The 12,247-nt window shown below is 35.6% G+C and overlaps 1 protein-coding gene and 1 pseudogene across 4 annotated transcripts in view; both read right to left on the reverse strand.

Annotated features, from left to right (window-relative positions):
- The window catches only part of DGKB (diacylglycerol kinase beta), a 693,878-nt gene that overhangs the window by 308,961 nt on the left and 372,670 nt on the right, over positions 1–12,247 (reverse strand). The gene's annotated exons all lie outside the window — the stretch shown is intronic.
- Positions 8,458–8,565, reverse strand: LOC122905613 (annotated as a pseudogene).

Below are 12,247 nucleotides of genomic sequence, written 5' to 3' on the forward strand. Positions count from 1 at the left end.
ACTACAGGACTGACAAGACACAATGACAGCAGGTGTTCATTTGGATGAGAATTCAGACCAAATTCCCATGGGACTCTATCCCTTTGGCATAACCCCAAAAGGCTCAAAAGAGAACTGCCAAATACTGTAAACTTATCCAGCATCCATATTTCAGAGATACTTAGGACTCTAACAGGAGACCAAATAAGAAAAAGATAAAATAGTGTCAGGTTTTTACATAAATTTTGCCCTTTCTGTCTCTATATGCCACATCCTCAAGGAACAAAAACTAATCAACATTACTTCCATACCCTAGAATGGACAAACTTTAAATTCAGACAGACTTTTACTTCTAAGACTTGTAACTTTGAGCCAATTACTTATTTACTTTAAGCCACAGCTTCCATATCTTTTAAAGAGGTAACTGATACTCCATTATAGTATTTTGGTGAGATTTTTTTTAGATTATTTTCTATAGCTGAGGCGTTCATATATTTAATATTCACATCAGAATTTTACTGAAAGCAAAATATAGTAAAACATAACTAAATTGCACAATTCTGAAATGACTCTCAAATTGGTTTTATTATTTCCTGAAATTATAAAATACTTTTATTTTAAATTAATTTTGAAACTTAAAATCAGATTTAAGAAATTAAAATATATTCATTTTTATTAAAGCAAAACAAATTTAAATATATTAATTTTCTAAGCAGAAGAAAATAGTAATTTATACACACACACACACACACACAAATAATTCATATATCAGAGAATCAGCTTCTTAGCTGTCACTGTTATTTTTCTGATGAGTAATTTTCCTTTTCCTATAAGGGCTTATTATTTAATTTTTTAAAAAACAAAGTCACTCTAAATCTCCAAAGTTGCATTAAAAGTTACTAATTTAAAGTTTTTGACTATTTCTATGGATCGTAACATTTTAAATTGAGAAAATACTCAATACCTGAGATACCTGAACCTATAACAAACTCTAGTAAATATTTCCAATGGATTTTTTTGAGCTATTGTTTACATACCCCAAAATTCATCAATTTAAAGTGTACCAATCAATGAGTTTGAACAAAGGTATATAGCAAACACTTACACAAACGTGATATAGAAAACTTCCACCTCCATGAGAAGTGCCCTAATGCTCTCAGCATTTATATGCTTTTATACTTACACATATTCCCACCACCACCCTCAAAAGACACGATCTGCTTTCTGTCACCGTAGATTTCCTTTTCTAAAAATTCCTATAAATGGAATTTAAAAGTACTCTTTTATGTCTGGCTTTCTTCACTTATTGTTATACTTTTAAGATTTGGTCATTTGTTCCAGGATAAGTGGTTTGTCACCTTTTATTATTAAATAGTATCCAACTGAATTGATATGCCAGTTTGTTTATTTATTAATTGTCACCCTTTGACCTTTTATGAATAAAGCTGCTATGAAATTTTGAGCACAATTCTTCTCAGAGACATGTGATTATATCTTTTGAGTGAATACCCTGGATTGAAACTGCCCAGACTTGTAACTTTGAGCCAAGTTGTATGAGCCAAGACGTATGATGAAATTTGTATTTCACTGTATAAAAAACTATCACATTATTTTGGAGAGTAATTATATCATTTTGTGTTTCTACCAGTAATTTTTGAGAGTTCCAGTTACTGCACATTTTTATCAACATTTCACATCTATAACAACCCCTGGCAATTTTTTAAAAAATGTTATCATTCTAATAAAATATGCAGTGGTATCCTTGCTTAGCTTTAACCAAGTAAGCCGGCACCATTTGCTTCCCTAGAAGGGGTCTGTCAATTCCGATGAAAGTATAAGATGTGAAAGCTCTGGTGTAGACTTAATGGATGTTTCCAGCTCTACCACAGCCATTCATGCTTGAAGCTCTTACACGTTCTGAGAAATGAGCACTCTCCAGAATCCCACTTGTGATCTCTACCTCACAATCACTCCATATATAGCCGGTTTAAAAGGAGTCCTCTTTTTCTATTAAGTGTCTCTGAAAAAGATATTCAGAGACTATATACTTAGAGTCTCCCTTGAAGAATTTTCAGCCGTCAAACTAATAATGATTTTTTCTTTGGTTAAACCATACTTTAAATAAATAAGTTGTGTGCCTGGCTAGCTCAGTCGGTAGAGCATGAGACTCTTAAATAAATAAGTTAAAAAATTCAGCATGTCATAATTGTTTAAATAAATTTTCCTTATTACTGACTGAAGTTGATTATCTTTTCATATGCTTTTGTCTTAATTATTTTTGTGTGGAGTACCTGTTCAAGTCCTTTATCTATTTTGTCTATGCAAATTAAAATTATTTAGATTAAGAACCAGAATGACAATAATTAATAATAATTAAATATTTACTACTCTTAAGCACTATTTTAAGAGTTTTACATATAGTATTTCATTTAATCTTCACAAAACTTTTATGAGCTACCTACTGTTATCTACATTTTATGAAGGAGAAAACAGGATTATGGCGATTAGAACCCTCCCAGACCATACAGGAAAAAGCTGTGGCATTCACAGGTGACTAAAGGTAATTGCCATCAGGCCTTTTATATTTTTGCTAGCAATGAGAAACCAATGCAATTGCAAATATTTTCCCAATTTTTTTAACTTTTTGTTTACCTTATAGGGTTTTAAATTTTTGTATTTCAGATATAATCAAACTTTTTATTTTTGAGTTTTGAGTCATTTTTAGATAGATCCTTCTTTTCTCCATAATTAAGCAGGATACTTTCTGTTTTTGCCCTTAAAACTTCGTATTTCACACTGTATTATTTGAATTATTTTAGACTTATACATATTACATATACTAATAGAATTTGTTTAATAACCTACTTTTTCCCTCCTTGTTTAAATACAGTTAATTCTATAATAAATTTTCATCTCTATTTCTCTATATGTTACTTCTGAACTACACCAAACTATTTTAAATATTCTAGCTATGTAATACATTTTCATATTTGGCTGGGCTAGAATCACCCAAAGTGATTCTAATCACTGGAACTTGGTAAAGTTTTTGCAGATGTGATCAAGTTAAAGATTAGTATTGCTTGGGACCAATGCTTCTTTTCTGCCTTGTACTTACTTTCTTTTGTAAAAGGAATGTCTAACTGATCTACTATGTTATTTTGAAAGCAGATAACTTGTTTTCTAGCTTCACAGGCCCACAACAGAGAAGAAGTTTGCCTAGTATGAATCATGCTGAGTCTTGCTAATAACAGATTTCAATGATTTCTATGATAAGATTAGGGACTTGGAGCCGATGATATTGAGAAGGGCCTTCTGACATGAGCTGATGATGTAACGGACTAAGACATGTGGAGATACTGAAATGAGGGGAAAATATTTTGCATGTGGGACAGAATAAATCTATGATGGACAGTGGGCAGATAGGTGAGATGAGTGGTAACCCCTATATATATATCTGTCCTTAATCCCTGGAACCTGGAAATGTCACCTTATAAGGTAAAAACTTTTACAAATGTCATTAAAAATCTTGAAATGAAGAGATTATCCTGAATTATTTAAGTAAGACCTGAATGCCTTTACAAGTGTCCTTACAAGAGAGAGAGACAGGGAAATTTGAAGACCAAGGAGGGGGAAGCAATGTGACCATACAGGGAGAGATTTCAGGGACACAACCAGCATCAGGCAATGCCGACAGCCACCAGAAGCAAGAAGTGGCAAACAACAGATTCTCCTCTATAGCCTCTCAAGGACCATGAACCTGTTGACACCATGATTTCTGCCTAGGGTCATGAAATATGGTCTTGCAGACCCTTGAACTGTGAGAGAATACACTTCTATTGCTTTAAACCACCAAGTTTGTGGTAATTTGTTACAGCAGGCACAGGAAATTTATACATCATTTATTCCTATAGCTTGTTTCAGGAAAGCATTATCTTAATTTTGTCTGAATCCTTACTTTATCCTTTCAATTCCAATTGCATTAATTTTTGTATTTAATGTGATGTTCCAAATCTGTAATTTAACAAAAAGGAATATAAGAAGATGAAAGTAGGTACCACAAATTCTCTATGTCAACTACATAAAGTGGGCATGAAATGAACAGCAAAACCTTAGAAAGGCTGGACTTCTTGCCTTTACAGGAAAGACTTCATTCAACCCCAGATACTCCTGCTGAGTATCTATTTGACATGGCATTGGAAGTCTTTAGAAATACAATAGATAAAAAAGAGATATACGACCACAACTGAACCAGGAAGAAATAGAAAACTTAGACCCATAACCAGTAAGGAGATTAAAGCAGTCATCAAAAATCTCCCAACAAACAAGAACCCAGGGCCAGATAAACTCCCGGGGGAATTCTACCAAACATTTAAAGAAGAATTAATTCCTATTCTCATGAAACTGTTCCAAAAAATAGAAATGGAAGGAAAACTTCTAAACTCATTTTATAAGGCCAGCATTACCTTGATCCCAAAACTAGACAAGAATCCCATCAAAAAAGAGAATTACAGACCAATAACCTTGATGAACACAGATGCAAAAATTCTCACCAAAATACTAGTCAATAGGATCCAACAGTACATTAAAAGGATTATTCACCATGACCAACTGGGATTTATTCCTGGGCTGCAAGGTTGGTTCAACATCTGCAAATCAATCAATGTGATACAATACATTAATAAAAGAAAGAACAAGAACCATATTCACCATGACCAAGTGGGTGGCTCAGTCAGTTAAGCATCTGCCTTCAGCTAAGGTCATGATCTTGGGGTCCTGGGATCAAGGCCCACATCCGGCTCCCTGCTCAGCCAGATGTATGTGTATGTGTCTCTCTCTCTAGTTCTTACTCTTTCTCAAGTAAATGAATAGAACCTTACAAAAAAAAACAAAAACAAAAACAAAACAAAACAAAAAAAACCTGAGAGGATATACTCTAATCTGAGGAAGTGCATTATCCTAAATAGAAAGAAATTTATCTTGTTAAATGACTCTCAGAGAGCCTTTGGGAAGCTGATAAGTCATGCAGAATACTGGGATAAGTAAATGTAAGTCCTTCCAGACCATGTGACAAGATAGTTACCAGACCCAGAAGGACAGAGTGACATGTAGAAGACAGCACTGAGAGGAAATAGACACCCAGTCACAACTGACTTTTCCTTGAGGGTACCAGGACTATAATTACCATAACACGTTTTTCCTTCCCATCTCAACTGGGGCTCTCGACTGGCAAAAACAATTAGAAGCAAAATGACAAGAGGAATCTGATAGGTATACAGGACACTGTCCAGTCAGAGAGTTCGATGGAAAAGGGTGGAGAGGGATTGCAAACAGAAGCAATCCAGAATAGAGAAATTATAGTCCTTAAGATTCAATACTCATAGCAAAATAAAAACCTACATGTAAAAAACGTACAAGTCAAAGAAGCATAAGCACATATATATAGAAATGGACTGAGAGTTAAGGTGGCTATTGTATGTCAACAAAAGTATCAGCTAACTATAATATACAAGTATATATGTGTCTATAAAATACACATTTAAAATTTTTAATCACGGACTCCTGGGTGGCTCAGTTGGTTAAGCGTCTGCTTTTAGCTCAGGTCATGATCCCAGGGTCCTTGAATCGAGTCCTACATTGGGCTCCTTGCTATCAGGGAGCCTGCTTCTCCCTCTGCCTGCTCTGCCTGCCACTCCCCCTGCTTGTGCTCTCTCTCTCTCTGACCAATAAATAAATAAAATCTTAAAAAATTAAATGTTTAATTAAATAAAATAGTTATTACATGGTACCTGGAAATAAATACCAAGCTTTCTCATTTTAAAAAGCAAAACACCTGAAATAATTTTTGTTATTATTTCAAAAAATGAAATCAAAGTTGCCATTATTACCTAAGAGCACCCTGTAAATGTAGATGTATGCATTAAAAATGAAGTGTATATAGGGTTGCCTGGGTGATTCAGGTGGTTAAGTGCCTGACTCCTGATTTTTGACTCAGGTCATGATCACAGGGTCATCAGATGGAGTGCCAACTGAGGGGCTTGGGATTCTCTTTCTCCTTCTCCCACACCCATCACCAAACCCCGGTGTGCACTCACCCCCTCCCTCTTAATTAAGTGTATACACAGAAAATTTTCTGGCTTTATCAAAGAGTGATGTATCCTAGATAAATATATTTCCACTATACGTTATATGCTAAACTTTTAAATTTAACTTATTTGGGCTAAAAAGTATTTTATCTACAGACTTAACTTAGTTAAGCTTAATTAATAGCTAATCTTTTATCTCAATCAAATTGATATACAGCATCACCTTTAAGCTACTCTTAATGGTTAGGGCTATCCTGTTAGGTCATAGACCTTGTACAGCGACATTCCATGGCCGCTATGTGAAAAGGACTGTTCTAGCTACACTGAATTGCTTCAAACTATTACGTTGTGCTTTCTAGTATTCTTGAGATTTTTTTTATTCCTTCCTCTTCCATCATATCAAACACTTAACTTTCACTTCTTGCTATAAAGAACACACCTTTCCTTAGTAGTTTCCTCCTGTTTCACTGATTTCAATTTTCACATTTTGAAAAGAAACGGAGCCTTAGAATCTGAAAACTAGAAGTGACTATAAATATTGTTCATAACCTGGACGAGCAAAGTGGATTAAACAAAGCCAATATAGGTATGGAATATGGCTCCTAAGCACACAGGAGGCTGAAATAGTCCATGGGCTCTCCTACAAGTGAATTTCGGAAATTTTGTGCAGGAACTCTTGAGATAATCATTATAACCTAAGCATTTTACTACACATAATTCCTAGATGGTCATTTTACTCTGAAAGTAGATGCTAGTATGACAATAACTTTTGATAAACATTATTGGGATGTAAGTATTGTATTTTCACCTCACATAAATATTTATTAAAATTGTAAGAGATTACAGAACGAGTGAAAAGAAAGGTACAAATGATTAGTTCGAATTTCAATTTTGAAACAGAAAACCCATACTTAAAATTACATAGTAAAATAAGAAGATTCTACTTACATTTTAATAATCAAAAATTGCTGTTGTGGGGCACCTGGGTGGCTCAGTGGGTTAAAGCCTCTGCCTTCAGCTCAGGTCATAATCCCGGGGTGCTGGGATCAAGCTGGCATCGGGCTCTCTGCTCAGCAGGGAACCTGCTTCCCTTCCTCTTTCTCTGCCTGCCTTTCTGCCTACTTGTGATCTCTGTCTTTCAAATAAATAAATAAAATCTTAAAAAAAAAATTCCTGTTGTTTGAATATATTTTATACAGAAGAGATCATGAAACCAAGCATACTAGTACAAGTCATTAGGAAAAAATATCTGATCTCAGAGAATCTAAAGAGACATGCCAGAAGAGAACCTAAATCATAAATCCCATTCCTGCTCTAGAACAAGTAACACATGGGATTAGCACTACCAGAAAGTTTCTTCTTTTTTTAATTATGTTATGTTAGTCACCATACATGAAAACTAGAACGAAGACACATCAATCCAAAACTAGAAAAAACTAGAAAACTAGAACGAAGACACATCAATCCAAAACCTACGGGATATGGTAGAAGTAGTCCTAAGGGGAAATACATAGCCACCCAAGCCTCACTCAGAAAAAAAAAACAGGAAAGTACCGAATACACAAACTATCTTTACACCTTAAAGACCTGGAGAATCAACAACAAATTAAACCTAACCCACGCATGAGAAGGGAAATAATTAAGATTCGAGCAAAGATCAATGAAGTTTCAGAAACCAGAAATACAGCAGAACACATTAACGAAACTAGAAGCTGGTTCTTGGAAAGAATTAATAAGATTGATAGACCACTGGCCAGACTTATCCAAAAGAAAAGAGAAAGGACCCAAATTAATAAAATTATGAATGAAAAGGGAGAGACGACTAACACCAAGGAAATAAATGCAATTACCAGAAAACTTCTCAAACAGTTTCTTCACCTTAGCCTTAAGCTTTGTGAACAAATTTGTCAAAAGAATAAACTTAGTATACATATACTATTATTGCAACTCTATAGTTTCTATGATCAAAATGCTCCTTTAAAAACAAATTTTGTTTTGCTAAACAAATTGTTACTTGTTTTTACTGAATTAAAAAGACTACTTCCCTCTCAAAGTGCTTCTTTTGATTAAAAAATCCTAGATTTGGAGGCCTAGAAATCTCAAATGAAGCAAACAATATAGACTACATAATTAGTGACTGAAGTGTAATTCAAATAACTTGCTTTATAAATTTAGTTTTATTCCTAATGTGGAACAATCTAAGAAGATCTTAATTACATGAAAATCCAAGAAAGCCAAATTTGCAACAGTTTTAGTAACAGTAAATTATTAGATCAGGGGCTCCCTCTCTATAGAGCCTGAGGCCAAAACTAAAGAAAGAAGTGTGCAGTGATATAGAAAGATTGGTGCCTGAGTAGTAAAACTAATATTTAAATCAACATTGTTATTTTAAAAAACTGTACAATAAAATTTAAGATTTTCAGACTTCACAGTTTTGGTGAGACGGTGATTAAGTTATTCTATAGTAACAAACTATAGAAATGATCCCTGAAAGTATAGTCTTAAGTTATTCTATAGTAAAACTCCCCACATAGTAAAACTCAACTCAAACTATGACATAAACCTGAAATTCTGGAGAGAGACTAGTGTTACAGAGTAGTCCTGGAAAGGGAAACTAGACATTCCTCTTCAAAGGGTACAGAGAGAATCAAACGCATATGAAAATGTCCTTATTTGCTTCTACAAAGAGGACGTAGGTAGTATGGAAAGATACTCTCCCCATGCCTAACAAGTGAGAAGTCTATACCTTTCTCACATTTAAGGTCTAGGATAGACCCAAAGTCAATGAAAACAGCTCAGGACTCCCGGCAATAAGGACCCAGAATGCTACACATGATGTTAAGGCATTAAGGACATAAAACAGTGTTCAATTTACTGAAATAAGAAAGAGTGGCTTGCTCCTAGCCAGCGAACACAGTAATTAAAAGCACATGCTCTACAGTCTCTACAATCTAACAAATAGTTCCTATACTCATGCCATCACTACACTGTTTCTTCATCTGAAAAATGAAAATAGCCCATATCTACCTCATCAGGTTAATACTAATTTTTCAAGGATCAATTTTTTAATTAACATATAATGTACTATTTGTTTCAGGGGTACAGGTCTGTGATTCACGAGTCTTACACAATTCACAGCACTCACCATAGCTCATACCCTCCCTGATGCCCATTACCCAACCAACCCTCTCCCTCCAGCAACCCTCAGCTTGTTTCCTGAGATTAACAGTCTCTTACAGTTTGTCTCCCTCTCTGGTTTCGTCTTGTTTCATTTTTCCCTCCCTTCTTCAATGATCCTCTGTCTTGTTTCTCAAATTCCTCATATCAGTGAGACCATATGATACTTGTCTTTATCCGATTGACTTATTTCACTTAGCATAACACCCTCTAGTTCCATCTACATCATTCCAAATGGCAAGATTTCGGGGGTTTTGATGGCTGCATAATATCCCATCACACACACACACACACACACACACACACACACACACACACATACACACCCCATATCTTCTTTATTATTCATCTGCTGATGGACATTTAGGCTCTTTTCATAGTTTGGCTATTGTGGACATTGCTGCTATAAACACTGGGGTGCAGGTGCCCCTTCGGATCACTACATTGGTATCCTTACTATCCTTAGTAGTGCGATTACTGAGTCATAGGGTAGCTCTATTTCCAACTTCTTGAGGAACCTCCATACTGTTTTCCAGAGTAGCTGCACCAGCTTGCATTCCCACCAACAGTGTAGAAGGGTTCCACTTTCTCCACATCAAGGATCATTTTTGTAAGGATTCTTACCCCCAGCACAAAGCCTGACAGTAAACAAAATAAGAAATGTGTTATTCCATTGCTCAGGTACTGGGCAAATAAAAACTACTAGTCTAAGAGAAAAAAAAACAAGTCGACCGCACCTTAACCAAGAACCAATGTGGTTCCTTACATATCACCTGACTAGAAAATACTTACCAAAAAAAAATCCTTGTATTGATTATCTTTGTAACAATCAAGTGCCTAGAAAATTTCATAAATCCTGCTAGTGTCCACTAAATATTGAATAATGCGTTGGTTGTTAAAATGTTTTTCATCTCTCCACAGTAGAATTCTTATAATTTGCATTTTTCTTTCCCAATTTGGGAAAAAAATAACAAGTATATGAACTTAAATACTAAAGTATTTATTTAAAATAAATGTGCCTGAAATAATGAATTTTAAAAATCAAGTCAAGGGACGCCTGGGTGGCGCAGTTGGTTAAACGACTGCCTCCGGCTCAGGGCGTGATCCTGGAGTCCCGGGATCGAGTCCCACATCAGGCTCCCAGCTCCATGGGGAGTCTGCTTCTCCCTCTAACCTTCTCCTCGCTCATGCTCTCTCTCACTGTCTCTCTCTCTCAAATAAATAAAATAAAATCTTAAAAAAATAAAAAAATAAAAAATAAATAAAAAATAAAAATCAAGTCAATATTGTATATTTCTTTCTCTTCACGGTAAAGTGGATCCTTAGCTCTGTTTTAGTTTCTAAAAACCTTAAGTATTTTGCTGATACTATTATCTTCAATAATCAAGATATCTTTTCCAGTTAAAACTGCATTTATGTCTGAGGTTGGTCATTACAGTACTCATTCAATCTGATGAAAGCTGCAAATGTATTCACTGCTTTGATGTAATTTCAGCAAATGTGCAAGGAAAGTCTTGTCTTTGAATACCCAGGGGGTTGAAATGTGAATAGAGTTTTTCAAAATATCTGAAACTAGGCATATTTTTTGTATTTGCAAAATAAAGTTGACACCTTCTGTATGACTGCCAGTTATTAAACTGGGTTGGTAATAACCAAGGTGGTATAAGGGCCACCAGTAAACTGAGTGAGGTGGGGTGAAGCAGAGTGATGACACAAATAGGTATGGGGGTTGAAGAAGAGCAGAGGGGGAGAGAACTGAGAGTGAAGAAAATGAAAAAAGTTCTATTTACTCTGTATAACTAGAAACGTGGAAAAGTCTCAAAGGTGAGAGTGAAGATAAGCCTGCATATGTGAGACTTGGTGGGGGCGGGGGGGAGCAGAGACTGGAGTACCACATTGGGGCAGGGAGATGGACGGTTTGTTAAATCCCAAATAGGATAAATTTTTATGAAAAAAGTATAAAAAGAAGGCTCTCTACAGAATATTCATAAAGCCAATGAATACCGAAAGGCCAATGACTGGTATTAAGGGCAAGGTGCAATTATATCATCCTAAGCCATTTAAATCTATAAGGTAAGAACTGCTGTAGAGAAAAAAATGGAAGGTTCATTGGTTTATATAACTCTACATAACTCATCAAGTTGGAGAAGCCAACATAATCCAAAATACATGTGTCGTTATGTAAATAGTTTGTAGTCCTGTAGTCCACTGCTCTAAAGGCCGTATCTTCAAAACTACTAGTCTAAGAGAAAAAAATGACTTCAAAAATGACTCTAGCCTTATTGAAGGAATGGTTTCTGAATCAGACTATATAATCTTTGTGTCTGAAAAACAATTGATACTACTACTGGTTTGGCTGATCTCAATGAGTTACCTCAGAGTGACGCTACCACTGATTTGGCTGATCTCAATGAGTTATCTCAGAGTGACACCACATGATCTATTTATTTGCTTCATCTCAGGGGAAGAAAAAATCACTGAGGGGTATCACAACACACTGTATTCTCCACACTGCATTCCCCTGTTCCTTCTTCCACTTCCATCCCTCCACCTTCTCCTCCTATCAGTCTGTCCTTGTTCTCTGTCCTCCTAAATAGCAAAGTCCCTTAGGAAGAGGTCATCATTTTTCTAGAAAATATATCTTTCCTACAAAAGGCATTTCCAGAGTAAAACTGGGCTGTGGCAGGTGCTGCTTGTTATCATCCCATACCTATTGCCCTTCTCTTTCTAACCAAAAAAACTCTTACTTCACCTGGGCTGCAGTGTACCAAGTTAACCAACAAGCAAGCAACCAAGCAACCAAACTCTAAGTCCCCCAAGGTTCTTTTGTGGCTAGAAATGGTGATCTATCTAGATAAAATTCCTTTCCACCTTCAAGCCCCCACCATCACTACCATACTCACAAGCATATGGATGTAATACCTGAAAGGAATAGCAGGTAACGTGGAAGAAATAAGAATAAAAGCTATTGCTGAGAATGGCTGGGGGCAAAAAAAAAAGTGGCCCCA

This window comes from Neovison vison, chromosome 4 (assembly GCF_020171115.1).
Source record: "Neovison vison isolate M4711 chromosome 4, ASM_NN_V1, whole genome shotgun sequence".
NCBI classification, from domain to species: domain Eukaryota; kingdom Metazoa; phylum Chordata; class Mammalia; order Carnivora; family Mustelidae; genus Neogale; species Neogale vison.